The 22,002-nt window shown below is 34.4% G+C and overlaps 1 pseudogene; it reads left to right on the top strand.

Moving 5' to 3' along the window:
• LOC138702252 (protein IWS1 homolog) overlaps positions 1–17,514 on the top strand; it is a 30,994-nt pseudogene extending 13,480 nt beyond the window's left edge.
• Positions 17,515–22,002: the final 4,488 nt, after the last annotated feature.

The following is a 22,002-nucleotide window of genomic DNA, read 5'->3' on the forward strand; positions in this document are numbered from 1 at the left end:
AAAAGGTCACAGCACACTCGAAATAGAGATAATTAAATAATTGATTAAATGGCGATCTTACTCGTGTTAATTCTATAAGCTTGTGCGGCTTACAGCTGTTTCGGTGTTTCTTCACACCATCCTCAGAGCCTACTAGATCTCGGCATCATCTCGAACTTCGCTGCCTGTTGTGTGGCTGCGTTCGATTGTTGAAAAGTGTTGAAATGTGGTGTCAAATAGTGTGTGTGTTCTGAAATTGATCTGTGTGTTGAGAATTTGATCAGGGTGTGTTTTAGTGTGTCTGTATATTTCATATTGTTCTAGTGTGTTGAGTTTTTGGTTTTTGGGTTGTATGTGTAGCATTTCCATGTCTATATTTATGTTATTGTATGTGTGGTTGACATTAGTTATGTGTTCGGCATAGGCCTATGTAGATGTATTGTGTCCTCTGGTTATTGCTTTAATGTGTTATTTGTATCGAATTTGGAATGATCTGCCTGTCTGTCCAATGTAGAAACTGTCGCAACTACTGCATGTGAGTTTGTATACACCTGTGTGGTTGTATTTATTTGACACTATTTGACACCACATTTCAACACTTTTGAACAATCGAATGCACCCACACAACAGCGAAGTTCGAGATGACGCAGAGATCTAGTAGGCTCTGAGGATGGTGTGAAGAAGCACCGAAACAGCTGTAAGCCACACAAGCTTACACAATTAACACGAGTAAGATCGCCATTTAATCAATTATTTATATTCAAGTGTTAAAAGTAGTGTACGAAAGATTCAACATAGAGATAATTGTTTGAGGGTAATCATTTTGGCGCATTTACTAACCTGCAAAAAAATATATACACACACACACACACACACACACATATACAATAATTTGTGCATCTACTAATATCACACACATCCAGTCAACGTACAATACACTAAAGATGGTATAATATATTATATTTCATGACCAAAAGGAAAGTGTAACTCACATTTATAGATTTATTGTGCTTATTGCCTTCTGTGAACGTAAAACAGAATTTGAAGCTACGATATTCACTTACACAGAGCTTACAAACACAACACAGATCTCATATAGTTGGAACTTTTTTTCACTCGGAACAGTGCTTGCAATGGCTACTTTTCTTAAAAGTGTCGAGATCTCCCAAAATGACCGTACTCATAATTATCGCGACATCACTTGTAGCTTTTATAAGGTTAGTTTCAATGACTACACAGATCGTTTGTCATGTTTCAGATCACTCTGCCCCGGAGAGAAAGGTTGGGTAGCTAGGGCACGTGTGCCAGAATCCACTAATAAAGACTATTTTGTGCGACCCAAATGGGAAAATGAGACGGACATTAGTGTGGTAAGTGTGCCATGATTGACAGCAACTCTGTTGTGTTAAATAGGATGGTTCTTGTAAGAAATTCAGGAACAACTATGATTTTTAATTTCTCTTCACAATAATTGTAATTTCCACTTACACTAATGAAAGAGAAGATCTATCATTTTGTAATTTTATATTGAAATATTGCGATGTTGCGTAATGTTTTTGTTTTGCATGTTATAATTCTGTAATTTGGAGGCAAAAGTTGTCTTATCAATTTTTGGCGAAAACTATATTTTGTAATATATTGTGCATCCTAAAGGTATCTATGTTGTGACAAAAGATGATATGCATATCTCTGGTATTTTTCTTTCTAACCCATTGTTATGTACTGATTATTATGACTTTATACAGTCGTTAAAACCTTAAAAGCATCAGTAGCGGCTCGCCATAAAAAAATTAGGTGAAGTGCTGTTCACATACCAAATACATGAACAGTTTTACCAATATATGAGTAGGCCTACTATTCGTAAACTACGTACAATTTTACTAGTTCTAGAACACATCCAAACAGGAAAATTAATTTATTTCAGGACTCATCCAATTTCTTGCATGCCAAGTCAATCCTCCTATCTCTTAGTGATGTAGCATTCCAGTGAAATTTTCAATATTTTCAAACAGAAAAGCTTCTTTCATCGAAAAAATGTTTGAAAGTTATTTTATACAACTTCTCTATTTTCTTAGCACGTTTTAAAACAAAGAACAAATGAAACTGTAGGTCGTCCAGAATTTAAAACAATTTTTATTCTCATATTTAAGTCTATAAAACGGCATTTCTAATAGATTACAAACCGTGTCATTTTCGGGATACATATTTCGCACTCATTTATCAATATTTTCTGTGTACTTGTACCTAAGTAATTGAACATATAATATACACTATGATGTAGGATGAATACACTATATGCATTTATCATTAATACAATCTAAATACATTAAATAATAAGTTAATATATACGTACACACTATTAAATTACATATGTACATTTACGCACGCATTAAACTTTCAAATATAAGAGCTGGAACAAAACTGGCAAGCTGATAAGCTCATGAGAAGAAATAATACCCGCCTCGGAAAACAACTTTTAAACTTTGAAAATGTATGTGGGGTGTATTCCTGAACCAGCTAATTTACCACTGCAGGGGTGGCTGCTTGGACACAAGGAATATGAATACTATTTTCGAGTCAGGTAGTACATACTGTAAAATTTCACAGCCCTTAAACAATAGCCCCCGGCCTTGGAGACTAGCTTCAACCCTTCTCTATTATTAGTATCGTTAGATCTGCAAACTGGTTACTCCACCTACAAGTCTGACAGTTCTCCTTAACTGAAAGACTCAGAAACGCACTTCACTCATACAATCTTTCTTTAGTGCATGACGTCACGTTACCACGGAAACCAAGTACTGTATGAGAATGGGAGCCCAAATAATTTAAACCTCTACAGTATTGTAAGTTCTAATAGACACCGCTCGGCGCTAGTAACAGTTGACATTATTCTATTCAGCGGATGGTTACAGGTACTATTTATACAACTAAACACTGTTCAGAAAGACTGAAAAGAAAACTTTTTTTATTATAGAAATACGGTACCGGTAATAAATAGAATTAATTATTAATACGAGATAATATTGTGTTTTACACGTAAATAGATGAAGTGGTACTTCACCTACTTCAACTGAATAGCCGCCCTTGAAAAGCATAGGTCCTGAAAACTGCAATAAATGACATATCACATTTTGTCTTGAAGCCACAGATTTAACGGAAATATGTTGTTGTCTAATGGAAATTAAAAGTTGATTTGCATCATTCTTTCTCTCGTTTGAATTACACCTTATCTTGGTACCTATGGTGAGACACAAACCCACAATCCCTGATATCCGAAATATGCAGAGCCTATATGCATGTTTAACAATTTAAGGTGTATACATTATTCAGTTACTGCATTACAGTTTAGCAAATACCGTACACTATTTACAATATTTACAGCTAAGGGTCATTTTCACCAATGCTGGTAAATTAATTTATTATCTCAGTTTGCTAAATCTCTGTTAATAACATGGTCTTAGGTAACACTCAACTCTGTGGTCACCACATCTTTTATTATCTTAGTTTTCTAAAATGTAAATTTTGTTTCAATTCACTTTGATACTTAAAATTCTCAACTTGGAACCATCACCATCTGTTTGATACTGCTCGAAAGGAGACCATCTTGAAAGAAAAACTGACTAGCACCATACCATACAGTAAAAAACAAATGAATATGAGTTTCTCGACAGTGTAATTGATTATAAAGATAGTTTTGCTGCTGTAAAGAACAATGCACAATGATGAAAAAAGAAGAAGAGAAGATCTAACATGACATACAAAGAGAGAGATCTATTATTGGAACTCGTACAAAAGCACATAAATGTGATTGAAAACAATATAGTCATGGAGTTACACTCAAATTTAAAAATTGCTTTAATAAAATCTCAACTGTTAGTTACATCTCTGTATCATACTTAAGCCATTTTTACATAAAAAGGTAACAGTATTTATTTACTTGTTTGTTGGTTGGAAACTCCAGCTCATGATCTATTATGGACAGGGCTGACAAAGCTGAAACTTTAGATAGCTTGTAACGCATAGCACCTTCTTGTATCCATCTAGGGCAGGAATGTCAAAGCACCTGCACAGCGTGCTCTCAAGAATCCACACAACATTTCCTTAAGAGCGATGATTGTACTTTATCTTTCTAAGAAATTAACCTTATTGGATTTGTATTGCTTGTAGTATGAGCACGTAATACAGGCGCTTTGACATCCCTGATCTAGAGTATTTTATTCTGTACATTATTGTTCAAATTCATCAATACTGTCATTTCACTTCATTATTATCAGGTTCCAGTCACGTATAACTCGTTTTCTTTTATGCAAGTTTTCGTGGATAATCCTGTTTTACTGGTCAGTCTTCCACAGATAAAATATAAACTGAGATAATGTCACGAAACCAAGACATTATGTTGATGGAATGAAAAATAAGCGTTATTGTAGTTTTTCAGTACAAAAACATGGATAAAAAATTATCGTGTTGGTGAAAATGGCTGTAAGAAGGTAATCTGTCTTGAAATGTTGGAAAAAAATGGTTTCTTGTTGTACTTTCCTTTTCAGTTTCGGTTCTCGCCAATTTTGATCCCATTTTTTAATAATATGTTTCGCTTCAAGTAATAGATGCAGTACTTATATTGATGTCTTACTTGCACAGTTTCAGCAATAAAGAACAAGTAAAGTGTATAGTGAGGATTTCCTTGCAATAGTAATAATAATAACAACAACAATAATAATAATAATAATAATAATAATAATAATAATAATAATGATGATGATGATGATGATGATGATGATGATGATGATGATGATGATGATAATGATAATGATAATGATAACCAACATATACACATATTCAAAATGCTTTAGCAATTTGGAAAAACATATGTTCGGAAGTGGGTTTATTACCAACAGATGACAATATAATTGATAGTCAATTGGTAATTGCAGAAGAATGTGCAGACATGGATTATATGACAAGAAAACTTATAGAGGAATATGGGAAATGGGATCTGAATATAAATCTTAAGAAAACACATTGCATGGCAATAGGTGCAGAATCAAAGGATTTAATTTTGGAAAATGTTAAAGGAAACATTGTGATGAATACACATATTTAGGAGTCACAATAACTAAAAATGGAAATCACGAAGATAATATAAATGGAAGCATTAACAAAATGAGATCAACAATTTAAAAATTAAATAGTATTCATTTTGGATATTGGTATCACAACAAAAACAATTGTTAAAAGCACAATATCATATCATACAACTCACTGCCGAGAAAGGAAAACCTCGCTCACAAATTTCTGCAAAGACTAAACTTCAAATCCTATGCACATTGTGCGCATTTCATTTCATTCATATCATACGAATCAGAAACATGGAATTTGAAGTCGCGGACAGTAACAAAACTACATTTTACAGCCAGATGAATTTCCGCAGAACTTCAAGAGTATCAAGGAAGGACAAAGTTAGGAATAATGTTATAAGAGAAAAAGTGAAAGTGCAAGAATCTCTTGTAGACTATATAAAAACAAAACAGTTAAGGTGGTTTGGTCATGTGAAGAGGATGACAGAAGATAGATTGCCAAAGAAAATGTATGAATGGATTCCAAAGGGGCAGAAGGAAGAGGGGAAGACCAAAATTGACATGGGCACAAGGAATAATTAGAACGATATGAGAAAGGGGATTGGAAGATGGTGCATGGGAGAATAGAGAAGAATGGAAAAAGGCTATAAAATCTTGAAAATGGGTACAGGAAGGTGCCTAGGATATTGTGAAACCTGATGATGACAACAATAATAATAATAATAATAATAATAATAATAATAATTTATTTTATTTATTTACTTATATTTAATGTGCTGTACAACAGCCAGTGGTCAATTACAGTTCAGCACAAAGACATATTACAAAAACAATAGCAATGATATAAATTACAATAAAAGTACAATGGATCATTAAAATAATGGCGATTAAATAAAATGATAATTACAAACGAATTAATGGAATCATATAAATGAAGAATGGAATCATATAAATAGTATTACAAAGATATGCAAGATGACGAGAATATTATGGTACAAATCTAAACAAATGGCATAAATTAATAACAACTGACATAAAACTCAAAAAGTATATACCGGTACCGGTACTACACATTAAATGGATCCAAGTTCAATCCATGCAAATTAGCATATTTTATACATCTGCAGACCGGAGAGAGAGATTTAGAATTCCTATTATAAAAAATTTTATGAAATCTTAAACCCTTAGCAGGAATACGAAGACTGATATTGCTTATGAATGATTCACAATCAATATCACCCTTTATGACTTTACAAAAAATAAATAATCAAGATCCTGACGTCTAGTAAATAAACTACAGCAGTTAAAATACTGTATTTTCAATTAATCTCATATTTATAATTGGAATTAGGTAAAAATCTATGAGAACACAAGGAAATAATTTTTTTTTAATATTCTCCAATTTAGCCGAGTCAGTGGAAGTAATGGAGTTCCATGCAACAGATGCATAATGATAATAATAATAATAATAATAATAATAATAATAATAATAATAATCCAATGCCGATGATCAAGTCATAATTTCCAATTCAGAGGATAATTTACAAAGAGGATTATACACATTAAATAAAATATTAAAAGATTTTGGGATGGAAATTTCAGCACAAAAATCAAAAGTAATGGCATTTTTAGGACAAGACCCAGTCAGAAGTAATATAATACACAATAACCAATGCCTCGAACAAGTGCAAAATTTCAATTATCTGGGTTGTGAAATATCTTATCAAAATGAGAAAGATGTGAACAAGAAAATTACCAAATTTACACAAATTCTAGGAATAATAAACAATACATTAAAAGTTAAATTAGTATAAAAATCTACAAGAATAAAAATATATAATACACTAGCATTACACTCCCTTTTATACGGAAGCGAGATTTGGACATTAAAGAAAAAAGATATGAACAGAATCAAAGCAACGGAAATGAAATTTTTCAGGAGGACAACAGGATATACTCTTTTAGACCGAAAAAGGAATGAAGAAATTTTAGAACAATTAGAAGTAGAGTCAGTAGAAGACAAAATCAGCAGATACAAATTCAATTGGCTAGATCATGTAAGAAGAATGGAAAATTCAAGAATCCCAAAAATTAAGATGCAGTATAAACCTAGAGGACATCGTCGACCAGGAAGACCTTTTAGAAGACTGCTAGATGGTGCCGAAACAGGTCTACAGAGGCCTAATTCGTGAAGGATGATGATGATGATGATAATAATCCAGATATATTCCATAACCCATTTTGTGATATATATCAGTCGCGGCTCGTGGTTTTAAAATTGAGCAAGGCTCTAGGCTGAAATGGCAAATTTTCAAGGTCTCGAGCATGAGTATTTGTTTATTTATTTATATTTGTTTATTTATTTATATTTGTTTATTCATGTATTTCCGTAACTGGGAATTTTTAACAATAAGTTATTATTATTATTTTTAACAATAAGTTATTATTATTATTATTATTATTATTATTATTATTATTATTATTATTATTATTGACTTGACTTACCTTAATTCATTTGCTGGTAGACGAAATCGGCCCTTCTCTCTTTGATATATCACACACGCAATTCATTGTTCTCAAATAAACACTCGCAAAAGGTTCTCACAATCACAAGTTCATAACTGCATACAATACCGATAGGCCTACTCATATTACGAAGGACAATCCAAAACTAATTTCCGTTGTTTTCCCTTCCCTGACGGAGGTTTGAAAAACATTCACTTTGTGGGATACTAGAGATACAGTACCAATTGTGTCAACGAATAACTAAACGACTTCTTCATCTTATCATCACAATGTTGTCCTAAAATGCCAATTAGGCCTATGACCTACCGTAAAATGAATGAGAGACCAGACACGTAACCTCAAGAATGGAGTGTCAGACATTGTTTCTTTTCTCTTCTCCAAGAGAGTTTTTTAAAACTCAGAGCTGGAAAATGTTGGCAACGACTCAAGGCATAAGATCTCTATGCTTTAGCTGTACCCTTATTAGCCAGACTCCACTAGAAAACCTCCCCCCCCCCCCCATCCTGTTTCTATTGTGCGGAAGAGACAGTAAAAGGTTGAGCCTTTGTTATTACTAGGCTTATAACCTATCTCAAAAACATCTATCGGTACCAACAGTTCCAAATATATTGATTCAGACATCGGATTCTAGGGCAAATGCCTATTTTGTTTCTTTAGGAGAAAAGTAAAAATAATTATTAATATTTGTGTTTCATGGAAATTGAAAGGTATTCAAAGAGTTTTATAGTGCCCTAAAATGCCCTAAAACGGTTATTAGAGCCTAATTTGTTAATATTCGCCTAAAAATGCCTAACTCACTGTAAAGTTTCGCATTTTACTCTTACTTTTTATAATTTATACATGCATTCACTGCGAAATTTAAGGCATTTAAAAAGTGGAAAGTTTGCTTCACACCGGCCATGAAACCATTGATAAAGGAAACAAAATGTTTTGAATCTCACGACACTCGCAATAGATTTCACCGAATTTAACATGTTTGGAGGCATAAATGCCGACAAAGAACCAACCTTAGTTTTGAAGCAGGCAACAATCACAACATGTGCTACTACCGATTCAGAGATATACTATACTATAAAAATGACTGTTTTCGGTCTGAAACCGATTAGCTGTACTGCCCTTCAGAGTGTCATAAAATCACAATTTTTGCAGAAAGAGTGTTTTTGAAATATCTATGAAAAGTCGTAAAACTGCGAATTAGTAGGGTAAACAGTTACAAAATATTTAAAAGAATGGCCCTCCTAGTGTTAACACTACCAGGAAATGCATCAATAAGTGGAACTTTGTATTTTTGTCCAATTGAATCTCAATAACAACGGTTCATTTGAATGCTCGTTAACAGTTGCTCTTTCCCTCACCTTATTTATGTTGAGAAGTTTTGAGCAGTAGGACGTTTTCCTGTGAAGTTTAACGCGATAATGCCGAAAAATATAAGTGCAAAATCTACATTGATCTGGCAATGGCTAACAGAATATTCAGAATTCACTTATGATGGAAAAATGATATTCTGCAAGATTTGTAGCAAACAGGTATGTAACAATAGTTGAAATATATAAATTCTATTAATTTTAATGAGTAGGCCTATAATATTTATACATTGACTGAGCTATCCTGAGGTATAATTCTTTTTAAGACCACTACACTTTAACCTTTCAAATTCCGATAGTTAAAGTATTTGCAGGTCATTAAAATTTTGATTGTTGGAACCCACTAACTTTGTGATAGAAATACGGCAATACAACAATTAGGATTTTATTTTAATTCAGTTTACTTTACATTTTTAGATTTCGCAAGAAAAGAAGTGCCACCTAAAGCAGCATGTGCAAGGAGCGGCTCATAAGGCTAAAGCTCAGCAGAAAAATCAACTGCAACAAACTTCACTAACACAGCCTACTTCATCCAATCTCAGCAGCAATTTCTATGCTGATTTAACCAGAGCGTTTGTTGCTGCTAACATTCCCTGGAATGCAATTGAAAATCCGGTTTTAAGACAGTTTTTACAAAAATACTGCAAACAAAATATCCCATCTGAGTCGACCCTAAGAAAAAATTACTTAGACAGAATATACAATGAAACTTTAGCTTCTATTCGGGAGGATATAGGTGATTCTTACATATGGGTCTCTGTGGATGAAACCTCAGATCCTATGAATAGGTATATAGCAAATATGGTAGTAGGAAAACTTAGTCCTGATGGACCTTCGATTCCACACCTCGTATGTGTTAAGGAACTTTCGAAAGTGAATAGCCAAGCCATTGCTTATTTTGTAAATAAAGGCCTACAGTCTTTATACTCAGGTAATATAGACGATTCTAAAGTTCTGTTGTCTCGTACTGATGCTGCCTCATACATGGTTGCTGCAGCTCCACTTCTTAAAACATTTTATCCTAACCTCACGCATGTAACCTGTCTAGCACATGGCCTTCACAGGGTTTCTGAAACAATCCGGAATGAATTTCCTCTTGTCAATTCGTTTATTTCTAACACAAAAAAATGTTTTTGTAAAGCCCCATCCAGGATTTCAATATTCAGAGAGAACTTTCCAGATATCCTACTCCCACCTCAGCCGGTTGTTACACGATGGGGAACCTGGATTCAGTCAGTGGTGTATTATTCTAGGTATTTTAAAGAAGTCGTCAGAGTTATTGATAAATTACCTGAAACTGATAGTGCAGCATGTGTGAAAGCAGTGAAAGATTGTCTGAATGACTCACGAGTGAAAAACGATATTGCCTACATAACATCAAACTTTTCTTTCATACCTGCAAGCATTGAACAATTAGAACGTGAAAAACAATCTCTTTGTAGCCAAATAGCAATAATAAAGGAAGCTCAAGTGAACATACATTCTGCTTTGGGCGAAACTGGGAAAAAAGTTAAAAATAAGTGGGACAACATATTAAATAGGAATGTAGGATTTTCATTGTTGGAAAAACTATCAAGAGTGATATCGGGGGAAAGTGTAAATGTTCCAGTAAGTATTGATGTTTCTATTGTACCTAATTTAAAATTTGCGCCTCTCACATCAGTTTCGGTTGAAAGAAGTTTTTCTGCTTTCAAAATGATTCTCAGTGACAAAAGGCAAAGGTTAACTGAGGAGAATTTAGAAAAAATTCTGGTGGTGTACTGTGCAGATAATTATAATAAAGTCTGAGCATGGAACTGAATTTCAATAACTTAAAATGAGTAATCTTGATATCAATAATCATTATTTCATTAGTTTCAATATATTAAATTTGTGCAGCTCTGTTTATAAATATAATATAGTATTCTTTTTTAATGTTTAAACATACTTTTTTGTGCGTATTTTAGTGTATAACTAAAAATTTCAGTGAAAGAAATAAGTATGATACCTTGATGTGCCTAAAATGCCTATTTTCATTAAAATAGAGCCTAATTTTACAAATTTTGAGCTTATTTTAGGCGACTAAAACTGCAATTTTTAGTGCCTAAAAATCCGATGTCTGATCATTATTAACGAACGAGTAAAATTTCGATGTTTCTTCTCTATTGAAAATCTTTATTCTACTATTAAACACAAAGAAATGACAGGATTTTTGTAGGAGATCTTTATAGGAGTGGCTCCACCTAAGAGCCTTTAACTACGAGCTGCTACATATATATATATATATATATATAACTCAACTGTGAATATATTTTTTTAAATAAGTTAATATTTCAGTATGTGTTGTAAAGCATAGCAGTAGCCTAAACCTTCCTCTACGGTACTAGCCCAAGCTGTGATATTGCTCACAGCTTTAGAACAGCTTTAGATACTTTGCACTTTAATAAGATAAGAGCACAAATGGCCATAGTAGTTGACGTGCCCTTCTTAAACGCTATTAACTAATAAGATGATTCCCATTATTGTAAAGGTTTAATGATAACGTCAGTCGAGTATATGAAGCTAATTTTGCTTGCCACTTATTGTTTTGTTTCAGCCCATAAAAAGAAGGTTGAACCCCTTTGAAAAATATTTGCTGAACATGAAGCGAATCAAGATGCAGGAAAGGCGAACTGTGTGTGTGACTGTATCCAATGATGGTCGCAACATGATCATGTGAGCTGAGTAGATGCATGAAGAGTCTAGGAGTGAAAAAACTTTGCTGCCATGTAGAAGTTTTGTGTAATGTTGATATTGTGTTTGTTTCAATGTTGAAATTTTATTTAATAAAATTAAATAATGCATTTTATTTCTGTTATATTGCAATCTCTTTCACCAGTCTTGAGAAATATTTCAGAGTTTCTTATCGTTGTTCACATACCCTTTTTAGTGAAATTCCTACTGAGGAAACAGAGTGGTGGAGACAGTGCCAGTAATTAAAGTTTTCTGGGACGTGATTTTTATTGCCTTTAGGTTATTCATAAAAGAAAACCGGTATAACTTAGCCAAGTCAAGTTTAAGGAGAAATGGGGAAAGAGCAACTTGGAATTTGTATTCCACCTTCAAAAAAACCTTAAGAATAAATTTGGATTAGTTTTCTCATAATTTCTTGAGTAAACTACATACATTATATGATGAAAGAGTAATGGAACGGAGATGCAGAAAATCTGCATGGAAATATCATATGTACTTCGGTACATTAAAATAATATATAGACCTACATACATTATATTCAGTTCATTTAGAATTGCGTTACCACTATTTCAATGTTATCACTATATTTAACTAAGTTTCTGAGTAGTGTATACAACACCCAATTGTTGCAGTCAATTATGTAAAGAGCGAATAGTCAGCAGACAGAAAATTTTCAAGTATCGGTATGCATTCAGTGAAACACAATACAATGCCAGTGCGAAATTTTTGTCATACTTGGTATATCTTCTTCCCATAGGTTTTCTTTCTCTTAGTTTCAACTGAGATTTAAGGAATGAATCATCTACCACCGATTGAACACATGAGGCTATCAAATGCAAAACTCGCCTTATCCAGGTAGAGTGATTTGTCAGAAAACAGGAAAAACCTCTGCAAGACAAACCGTAAAGATTTTGAAATGTATTTTAATGCTATCATTTGCTTACAAGGCTCCTAAATCTAACATGCATCATAAGAAAAATCAGACACCAATATTATGGCAGTGAAACACAATCTAATTTTGGATAAGGCGAGTTTTGCACGGTACTGTTGTGGATAAGACAAGTTTTGGTTGTTACAACATACGCTTTTATAAAAAATAGCTTTAATTTTCTCATTTACTATTCACTATCTTTGCTTCATAACATAAATGAATAACTTCTTATAATTTATACAGAATGTCCCGTTTATCTTGTGCGCCTATTATAACTTTTTTGCTTGGATAGGTATTGAAATTTTTGTTTTTGAGAGTTATGTTAGAACGAGGGCCTAACATGACTGTAGATATTTACTGCATGTAACTACATTATGGTATAAGATACACGTGACGTCATCAATTTTTCAAATAGAACTACATACTTTAATCATGTTACATTGATTACACACATTAAGACGAGTTCAAAAAGTATCACAATGTTACCTTCCCAATCAATAACAACAACAAAGTGCAAAATGAATGCCATCAGAATGTGCCGTTTGTTGTGGTGCCCCATTCATCTTGTGCATTGACTTACACAAAACAAAAGACGACTTACGTCCGTACACATCATGTGTTGTGTGTTTGCTGTCTTAACATGTAAACACACCACAACAATTGTCGACGCCACAATCCACGTACAGTAGCCTGCACGTTCTCCGGATCTATCGTCACTTCACTTCTCCTGTGAGGAACTGTGAAGGACAGTGTGTACAATGACATCTGACAACACCAGACGACATGCTGCAACATGCCGGGCAGTCCTACGGCCTTTCGGGGAATGCCTTCGAATGTGCATTAATGTGAATGGTCACCATTTGGAACATTTTCTGTGATTCTCAAAACATAACATTATCACATTGGAAGTACGTTTTTGTTTCGTTTTGTTGTTATTGATTAGGAAGGTGACATTGTGATACATTTTTTAACTCTTCTTAATGTGTGTAATCAATGTAACATGATTAAAGTATGTAGTACTTTTTGAAAAATTGATGACGTCACGTGTATCTTGTACCATAATGTAGTTACATACACCAACTCTCCACACTCATGTTATCTCCTCGTTCTAACACAACTCTCAGAAACAAAAATTCCAATACCTATCCAAACAAAAAAGTTATAATAGTTGTACAAGATAAATGGGACAGCCTGTATGTTAACACTTTCACAGTATAAAAAGATAAATGAAAACTCTCTATATTCACATATGTAGCTTTTTTTTCAATATTTCATTTCAAATTCTGAGTTGTTCTCCTTCAACATCCATGAAACTATTGCCAAACACATCCTATTCATTGCGATCTGCTGTAGTATTCTGAGAAATTACATTTTTGTAATAGACAAGATTTTCATTCTCCTCCCGATTCTCACCAAACTGTTTCTTTAATAAATTAACTACATCTTTAAATTTTTCTTCCTTTATTGGAATGCCTATATTCAGATTCCTTGCAGAAAGCATTTCTAAGTTTTTTTCCACGTTTTAAAATGGTCTTGCCCACACACAGATCTGACCGATAATTCTCTCTTACTGCTGTTCTTTTGTGACTCTGTCTCCACCTCTAAGCTCTTTCGGTGCCAGCCCAGTTTCAAGATGTCTTTTACATACACACATATAGGCTATGCAGAATGTCTAGACATTTTTTCTGACACATTTGAACCTTGTACACATTTCACGTGATACTTGGTTGAGAACCCCTTTCGAGAACCACATTTAACTGAACGTCTGCGTTGAGGTTTAACAGTTGAGCAATATGTTAATATGTTATGCAGTCTTGCTTAATTTAAGAACTGCAGCTTTAGAAGACTTGGTGGAATTTTCTTTTCATATTTTTGCACCTGTATGTTTTTCCATTGTGATTACAAAGTAACTTTGGGTCTAGACTTGCTGAATCCCTTTAACAACAGAGAATATGTTTTAAAAGAATGAACATTTGAAGTAGCCCCCGAACAATGCTGTATAGGACATTTTCCTGTTTTTACAGTAGAGACATAAAACAATATTATCATAAAAATGAACAATAATTTAATCCGTATATCAAGGTAACAGGCACATTACAACCTCACAATACAAATGAACTCTTAATCAGCTGTCTACTACTGAATGTTTTAAAATTGAAGTAGTTTTATAAGGAATATCAGTGGAACAACGATGTATGTTACTTAGTGGAACTACGCTGTATGTTTTCTATTGATGAACACTTACTAATAAGACATGGATTTGTGATCTTATAAACATTAAAAACAAAGAAAAAGCACAAAAGTAACATAATGCATACCAGTATAACACTTTAAGGTTCTGTAGCATGTAAATACTTTTTACATCTTGATTACACAACCTTTAACACTATATCACTTCGGAAAACGTATTATTTGTCTTTCTTGTGTCAAATTTTATATTACCTTGTTAACATGTTTCAGCCTGCTGTCGGCCATCTTGAGAGCTGGTTGTTGCTGGTCTTGGCGCCTTTTGTTTGTGTTTCCTGTGGGGATGTGTTTGTGTAGTGTAATGGGGAGTCAAAGAGTGTGTGTTGAGAATTTCGTTTGGATATGTTTTTGTGTGTCTGTATATTTTGTGTTCTTCTAGTGTGTTTAGTTCCTGGCGTTTGGTTGGATGTGTAGAATTTCATGTCTGTGTTGAGTCTCTGTAGGTGTAGTTAGCATTTGTGATGTGTTCTTCATATGTGGAAGTGTTTTGTAATTTTGTTATGGCTGTCATGTGTTCTTTGTAACGTGTTTGAAATGTTCTGCCTGTCTGTCCTATGTAGAAGTTGTTGCAGGTGTTGCATTTGAGTTTGTATACGCCTGTGTGGTTGTATTTGTTTGTTTGTGTGTTGAGATGTTTTTGTAGAGTATTATTTGTTCTGTATGCGATGTTGTAATTTAATTTCTTGAATGAGGTTGCTATTTTGTGTGTGTTTTTGTTTTCGTATGTTAGTGTGATGTACTTTTTGTATTCTTGTGTTTGTGTTGTTTCTTTTACCAAAGCTATTGACTGTTCATTATAAGTAAGTCTTTAATATTTCTCATATAAATGCAACTTTTATTTCCAGTGTCATAATAAAACAAACTTCTTTTCTGGATTTTTCTGGGCCAAAAACCCTAGGCTGAGAAGAAAATAATATGGTATTCTATTAAAATTCCAAATAATTAACTTTAAAATAACTATTAATAAAATAGGGTTAGGTCATTTCTATGTAGCCTACATACTGCTGATCCATTATACGAGTATTAAAATTATGATCCATCCTTCATAGTAGGGCAGAGTTGGATAAAACAGGATGGTATGATAAAACGGGATACCCGACTTATTTCGTTGGAAAGTGCTGCAACTTACCGAATGATGCGAGGACTTTGTTCTTAGACTAGAAGGAGACATTATGCAGTGCTCACATCCAGAACGAACACGTTAATTTTTGTTGTGTAGAGAAAAGTTTAAAATCAGCTGCTTAACTAAATTGTTTCGACTGATTTTAATTGGCATATTCTGGGATTAAATTTACAGAGTTGAAGAGGTAAGTCTCTTATATAAATAAAACATTATTAGTCTTTAATTGTTTGTAAAGAAAACCGCTGTAGCTTTTACCGTTTTGTTGTGACGCCATGTTTTTCTTTACAACTCCTAGTCGGACAAAACAGGATACCCTATGGTTTGGCAAAACAGGATAGTATCCCGTTTTATCAAACTTGCATTGCATATGTGGGATTTCACTTTAAATTCTGAATTGAATATGTTCTCGCTATGACAACCAACAATGACAGTAGTTAGGAAGCAGAGGATGAAGACAATGACGAGGCGTGCATTTATTGTAACCACCTTTTCTCGAATTCAAAACCTGAAGACGGATGATGAAATAAGTGTACTCAATGCCAAGAATGGGCTCATCAGGTGTGCTGTAGTATAGAATCGGAAGACTGCGAATAATTCTACTGTAACTTTTGTAAATGAAAAATTCTTCAATAGGACTATGAATCAATGTCAACAAACAGGATAGACCTTACGTATAATAATTTGATATTCTTCATTTAAGCCCACATACATATTTTAGTATTACTAATATATCAAAAAAAAGTTTTGCATCGCCTGTAGAAGTGGTATTTACGTCCCACTTCAAGAAATATCCATAAAAACATTTGAAAGCTATCCTTTTAACTGTCTGAAAAACGTAAACAATGTTGAGAAACAGTAGAAGTCTACCCTAGAAACCGACTGAAAAAGTAAACAGATGTAAACAGATGTGCAAGAAATCTCATCTCTCAGCAAATAACTCAAGGTAAAACAGTTTCATTTCATTCTAAAGAGGTTGAACAATTGCAAGGCGGTCAATTACGAACTTCAACCGTGTGAGTATTGTTTCTCTATGTCAGAAAGGACTGTCTTCAAGGCAAGTAGCGAGGCACTTAGGATTGAACCAGAGTGATGTGGTACGAACCTGGAATCGCTTCCGAAACCCAGGTAATGTCGACGACATGCCTCGTACTGGTCGTCTACGTGCAACAACAGAATATGATGACCAATATCTGCGAATTATTGCCACGAGAAACGCTGAGAATACTGCTGGCATGATTAACAATGACTTTCAAACTGCGACAGGGAGACGCATATCCAATCAGACTGTATGAAACCGATTATATGATAGCAGACTGCACTCCAGACGTCCATGGCGAAGTCCAACTCATAAACCTAGGCACCATGGACAACCTTACACCTGGGCAAGAAATCATCACCAATGGACTGTACAAAATTGGCACAAAGTTCTATTCACGGACGAATGCCGAATATGCCTTGCGCCAGATAATCATCGACAACGTGTGTGGAGAGAATCAGGTAATGCTGCACGACTCAGACACCCCTACAATCAAACGCATCAAGGTAGTGGGTCAGTGATGTTTTGGGGTGGCATTATGTAGGGTCGCGGACACAATTGGTGTCGATCCAAGGAATGCTGAGGGCTCCACAGTATAGGGACAACATTCTTCAAACCATAGTAGCACCATTTAATCAGCACTTCGGAAAAGGATTGATGTTTATGGACGATAATTCCAGAATCCATCGTGCGGCTGTTATCAATGACTTCCATAATCGTGAAGGAATTGCCAACTTTGAATGGCCCGCATGTTCTCCAGACATGAATCCAATTGAGCATGTCTGGTATCAACTAAAGAGAGCCATTCTTGCGCGCCCTGACCCCTCACGCAATCTCGAAGACCAATGCAGAATTGCTGTTGAAGAATGGGACAGAATGGATCAACAGTTGATATACGTGGTGGTAGACAGTATGCCACGAAGAGTCCAAGCATTATCAATGCAAGAGGAAGCACTACACTCTATTGAAGTTGCTAGGATAGAGATTTAGTACTCCAGCCAATACTCAATTTCCATTTGGCTATCCACACCATAGCTATAATTTTGTCAGCAACTGTTATTTCTTTGTCAACAACTGTTAAAAATAAATACATTTTCATTCCTTAACTTTCCTTCTTTTTATCTTTTATTGAAGGTCTGGTTGACAGGTGATGCAAAACATTTTTGAGGTGTTTATTATGCATTTTAATAAAAACACATATATTTTTTCAGTTTCTTAACAATATTTGCTTTATTTTAAATAAGTATCCTCTTTTACCCAACTAGTCGGCCAAAACGGGATACTTGCGCACTTTCCAAGAAAATTGTTTTCCCACTTTAGCTATATCATTAGAAGTGAAAATCAAAATGTATTATGAAAGTACATAGAATAGTGGATTCATAAGTAAAAATTGAATTGTTTCCTATCACTGCAACAGGAAATATACAAGATTCCGTGTTAAGTATCCCGTTTTGACCAACTCTCCCCTACGTTTAGTATAATATTTAAAAAGAACTTAAAAATAGCCCATAAATTTATAGGAACATGAGTATCATTTATTACATTACCGGTAACCACTTCCCTGAAGATCAGTTCTGAGGGAGATACGAGTGAATCGATCGGATGGTGAGTTAGAGTTGAATGTTGTACTTACAATTACTATATAAATAAGTAACTTTAAACTAGAACCTAGTTTTAATATACCTCAAATGAGATATTTGAACCTTTTAAACCGAGGAGGTTTAAAAGTATCCCTCAATTATCTCAATCGAGTTTGGAATTCAGACATATACAACTTTTGAAGTTCTTGTGTTAGTGCAAGTCAAGAATGTATTTTTAAATTCAAGGGAACATCTTTGACATTGCAAACAATGCAATTAAATGATTTCAAACTGACTGTGAATGCGGAATGATATTGAAAGAGCTAGCTGAACAAAGTATGAACATTAGGGCGAATATATTTGTAAATAACTACAAGATACAGATAAATTTGTGTCGAAGAGTCTGCTTCAAAGAGATACAAGGACGCTGGTGAGATCTCTAGGAAAGCTGCAAAATTTATGAAATAAAATAACTTCTGGTAATATATTTCTATTGATCGTATTAGTAATTCCCTTTGGGTTTCATGAATGTTCAAAATCTGCAAGATCCCAACGACTGATTTTTGCAGTATGTAAATATTAAAGTATTATATACAATTATTTCACTCTATTGGGAGAGGTAAACAATTCGTGAAGTAGACTAATAATTTAAATGAGTAGGCACATAACACCTACAGCGAGAAATAAGTAATGCGTTTGTCGAGCTATGGAAAATGTTTTCTTTTCGCACGAAGTAACGCTCGAAATAAGGCATACGGTAGTGGCATTGGTCGGCTAGCGATTTTTTTGAAAACATAGCTACCCCACCACCTATATTTCCCGCTCCCACAGGTAACTAACCTATTTGTAGCCTATAAAAATTATATTACGTGAATGAAATTGAACAATTACTAGAAAGTCAGCTGTTCAAATTTATGTAACATTACAGCAGAACTCCAATTATCAAGACCAGCAGGGGGTAGTATGATCCAGATATGCAGGAATCCGGATAATTGGGTGGGAAATGAAATGTCTAGAAACAACAGTAGTAAGCTACTGCATGTAATTAAAAGTGCAAAATGGCTATAGGCCTACAGTTTATAATGAACGAAGTTATTTATTTCACTGAAGTTATGCATTAAAATACACAAAACATGTCACAAAGAAAGTATCGGTATATTTAAGAAATGGAGGCAGACCAGGGTTGCCAGATGTCCCGATTTGGCGGGACAAGTCCCGATTTTCATATAAAAGTCCCGGGTCCCGCTTCGATTCGAGGCGGGACGCAAAAAGTCCCTCTTTTAGAGAATTAATATCACTTGAATAATTTTATTGTTACCTAGTAACTATTTTCTTCTAGGCCTAAATAATTACATTAAATTTCAATCAATTTTCTTAACAATGTAGGTTTACGCATTGAAAAAAAAAACGAATATTTTGGCAAGTGTAAGGTTTGTGACAGTGAATTCAGTAGTGAATATGATATTTCTAAACATTTAAAAAGAGACGTTCATTAGAAATGTATGACACAGAGAATGCATAGAGGCTTGTTGAAATTGCTAAAGTTCAGTGATAAATATGTAGGAAGCTCTAAAAATGTATATTATATGCTAAATGATGAGTTTGGAGCAGTAATATGCTAAGGCACAAATTAAATATGAATTTAGGTATAAATAAATTTTGTCACTGTTATCAATTATTAAACATTGAAATTTAAATATTTTGTCACGTGTGATGCCAGACAGAGCTATTATTAAGTCATTTAAGTTAATAATTTGACATAACATATTATTGCCACAAGCCCTTCAGAAAGAGATCAGAGAAATGTGATGTAACTTACTGCCAGATAAATATTGTTTGTACTTGAATAGCTGTATCTATAATATGTCTTTTATTCAAATTGCAATTTTGAGATTCATATTACTTTTTTTCAGGTGCGGAATAATTTTTATTTATTTATTTATTTATTTTTATTTTGTATAGTCATGAAAATGTCAAATCTGCCCAAATTCATATCACTCTTTCTTTAAGACAAACCGTAAGTACTGTACTACATATGGTGAAAAAGGATGTCCCTCCTTGGTACATCTAAAATCTGGCAACCCTGAGGCAGACAACTGTCAGGGGCGGGTCGTCCTTAGGGGCCATCGGAGCCATGCCCCACCAATATCTCGTTCCCCAGCAATTTTTTTTACTAAGTTATTTAACGACGCTGTATCAACTACGAGGTTATTTAGCGTCGATGATTGGTGATTGCGAGATGATATTTGGTGAGAGATGAGGCCGAGGATTCACCATAGATTACCTGACATTTGTCTTGCAGTTGGGGAAAACCTCGGAAAAACCCAACCAGGTAATCAGCCCAAGCGGGAATCGAACCCGCGCCCGAGCGCAACTCCGGATCGATAGGCAAGCGCTTTAACCGACTGAGCTACACCGGTGGCCCTCAGCAATTTTCTTTTCTCATTTAAAATGCGTAAATTTTGTCCAGGACAGTGTACTGGATTCATAATTATTGCTTCAGTATATTTCATTACATGGCGCAATGTGTGTCAGAAAAACGTCAAAGATTGTATGACACTAAAATTTTGAGCTTGGGCCAGCGATAAAGGGCCCCACAACTTGAATCACTTTAGCGCTCAACTGCCATGGTGCGATGTATACAACGTTCGCTGTAGACGGAGATTCACGAAGTGTTACGAAGTTACCGTCACGAGTATAATGCTTCTCGTTGGGGCTCTGGCCAGCCTGCCGGACGAAAGCGTCAGTCGCCATTATTTGTTGTATTGTGAATCGTAGTGCCACTGAACAATGGGTTAATTCTAGAAGTGTCCGTGTGAACTTTGAATAGTGCATGCGAGCGAAGTGTGAAAACATGAATAAAGTGGATTACCTATTAAAACATCGTTTACTGCGTTAAAATTAGAAGATAAACTTGAAGTTAGACGACTAGGCACATCAACCTAATGACTTCAGTTTTACACAGGTGGATGGTAGCCTATGAAAAGAACTTTCTGCAACTCGTGGTTTACAAAGAAGGCCTGGCTAACTGTAAGTTACGAAGAACAAAGTTTATTTTGTTTCTATTGTCTGTTGTTTGGTGGCGAGGGACTGTGGACGTTGACAGGTTGCAAAGATCTGAAACATTTAAGGGAGTGCATCAAAAAACAAGAAGAAAGCGCAAAACATTTAGAAAATGCTTGTAAGTTTAAACTATTTGGGACAGTAAATAACGCAACAAAAATTGATTCCGCGGTAAAATTTTCAATCCAGAAACACAACGAACAGGTCACAAAAGACAGACATATACTAGCAAGAGTAATTATTGATTCTTTAGTATTTTGCGAAACTCACGAATTGTAACTGAGGATTCAGAACGGAAATCAGGGATCTGCAAATCGGGGAAATTTGTTAGACTTGTTATCTTTACTTTCCAGTCTTGATAATGTA

This window comes from Periplaneta americana, chromosome 6, assembly GCF_040183065.1.
Source record: "Periplaneta americana isolate PAMFEO1 chromosome 6, P.americana_PAMFEO1_priV1, whole genome shotgun sequence".
Lineage (NCBI taxonomy): Eukaryota > Metazoa > Arthropoda > Insecta > Blattodea > Blattidae > Periplaneta > Periplaneta americana.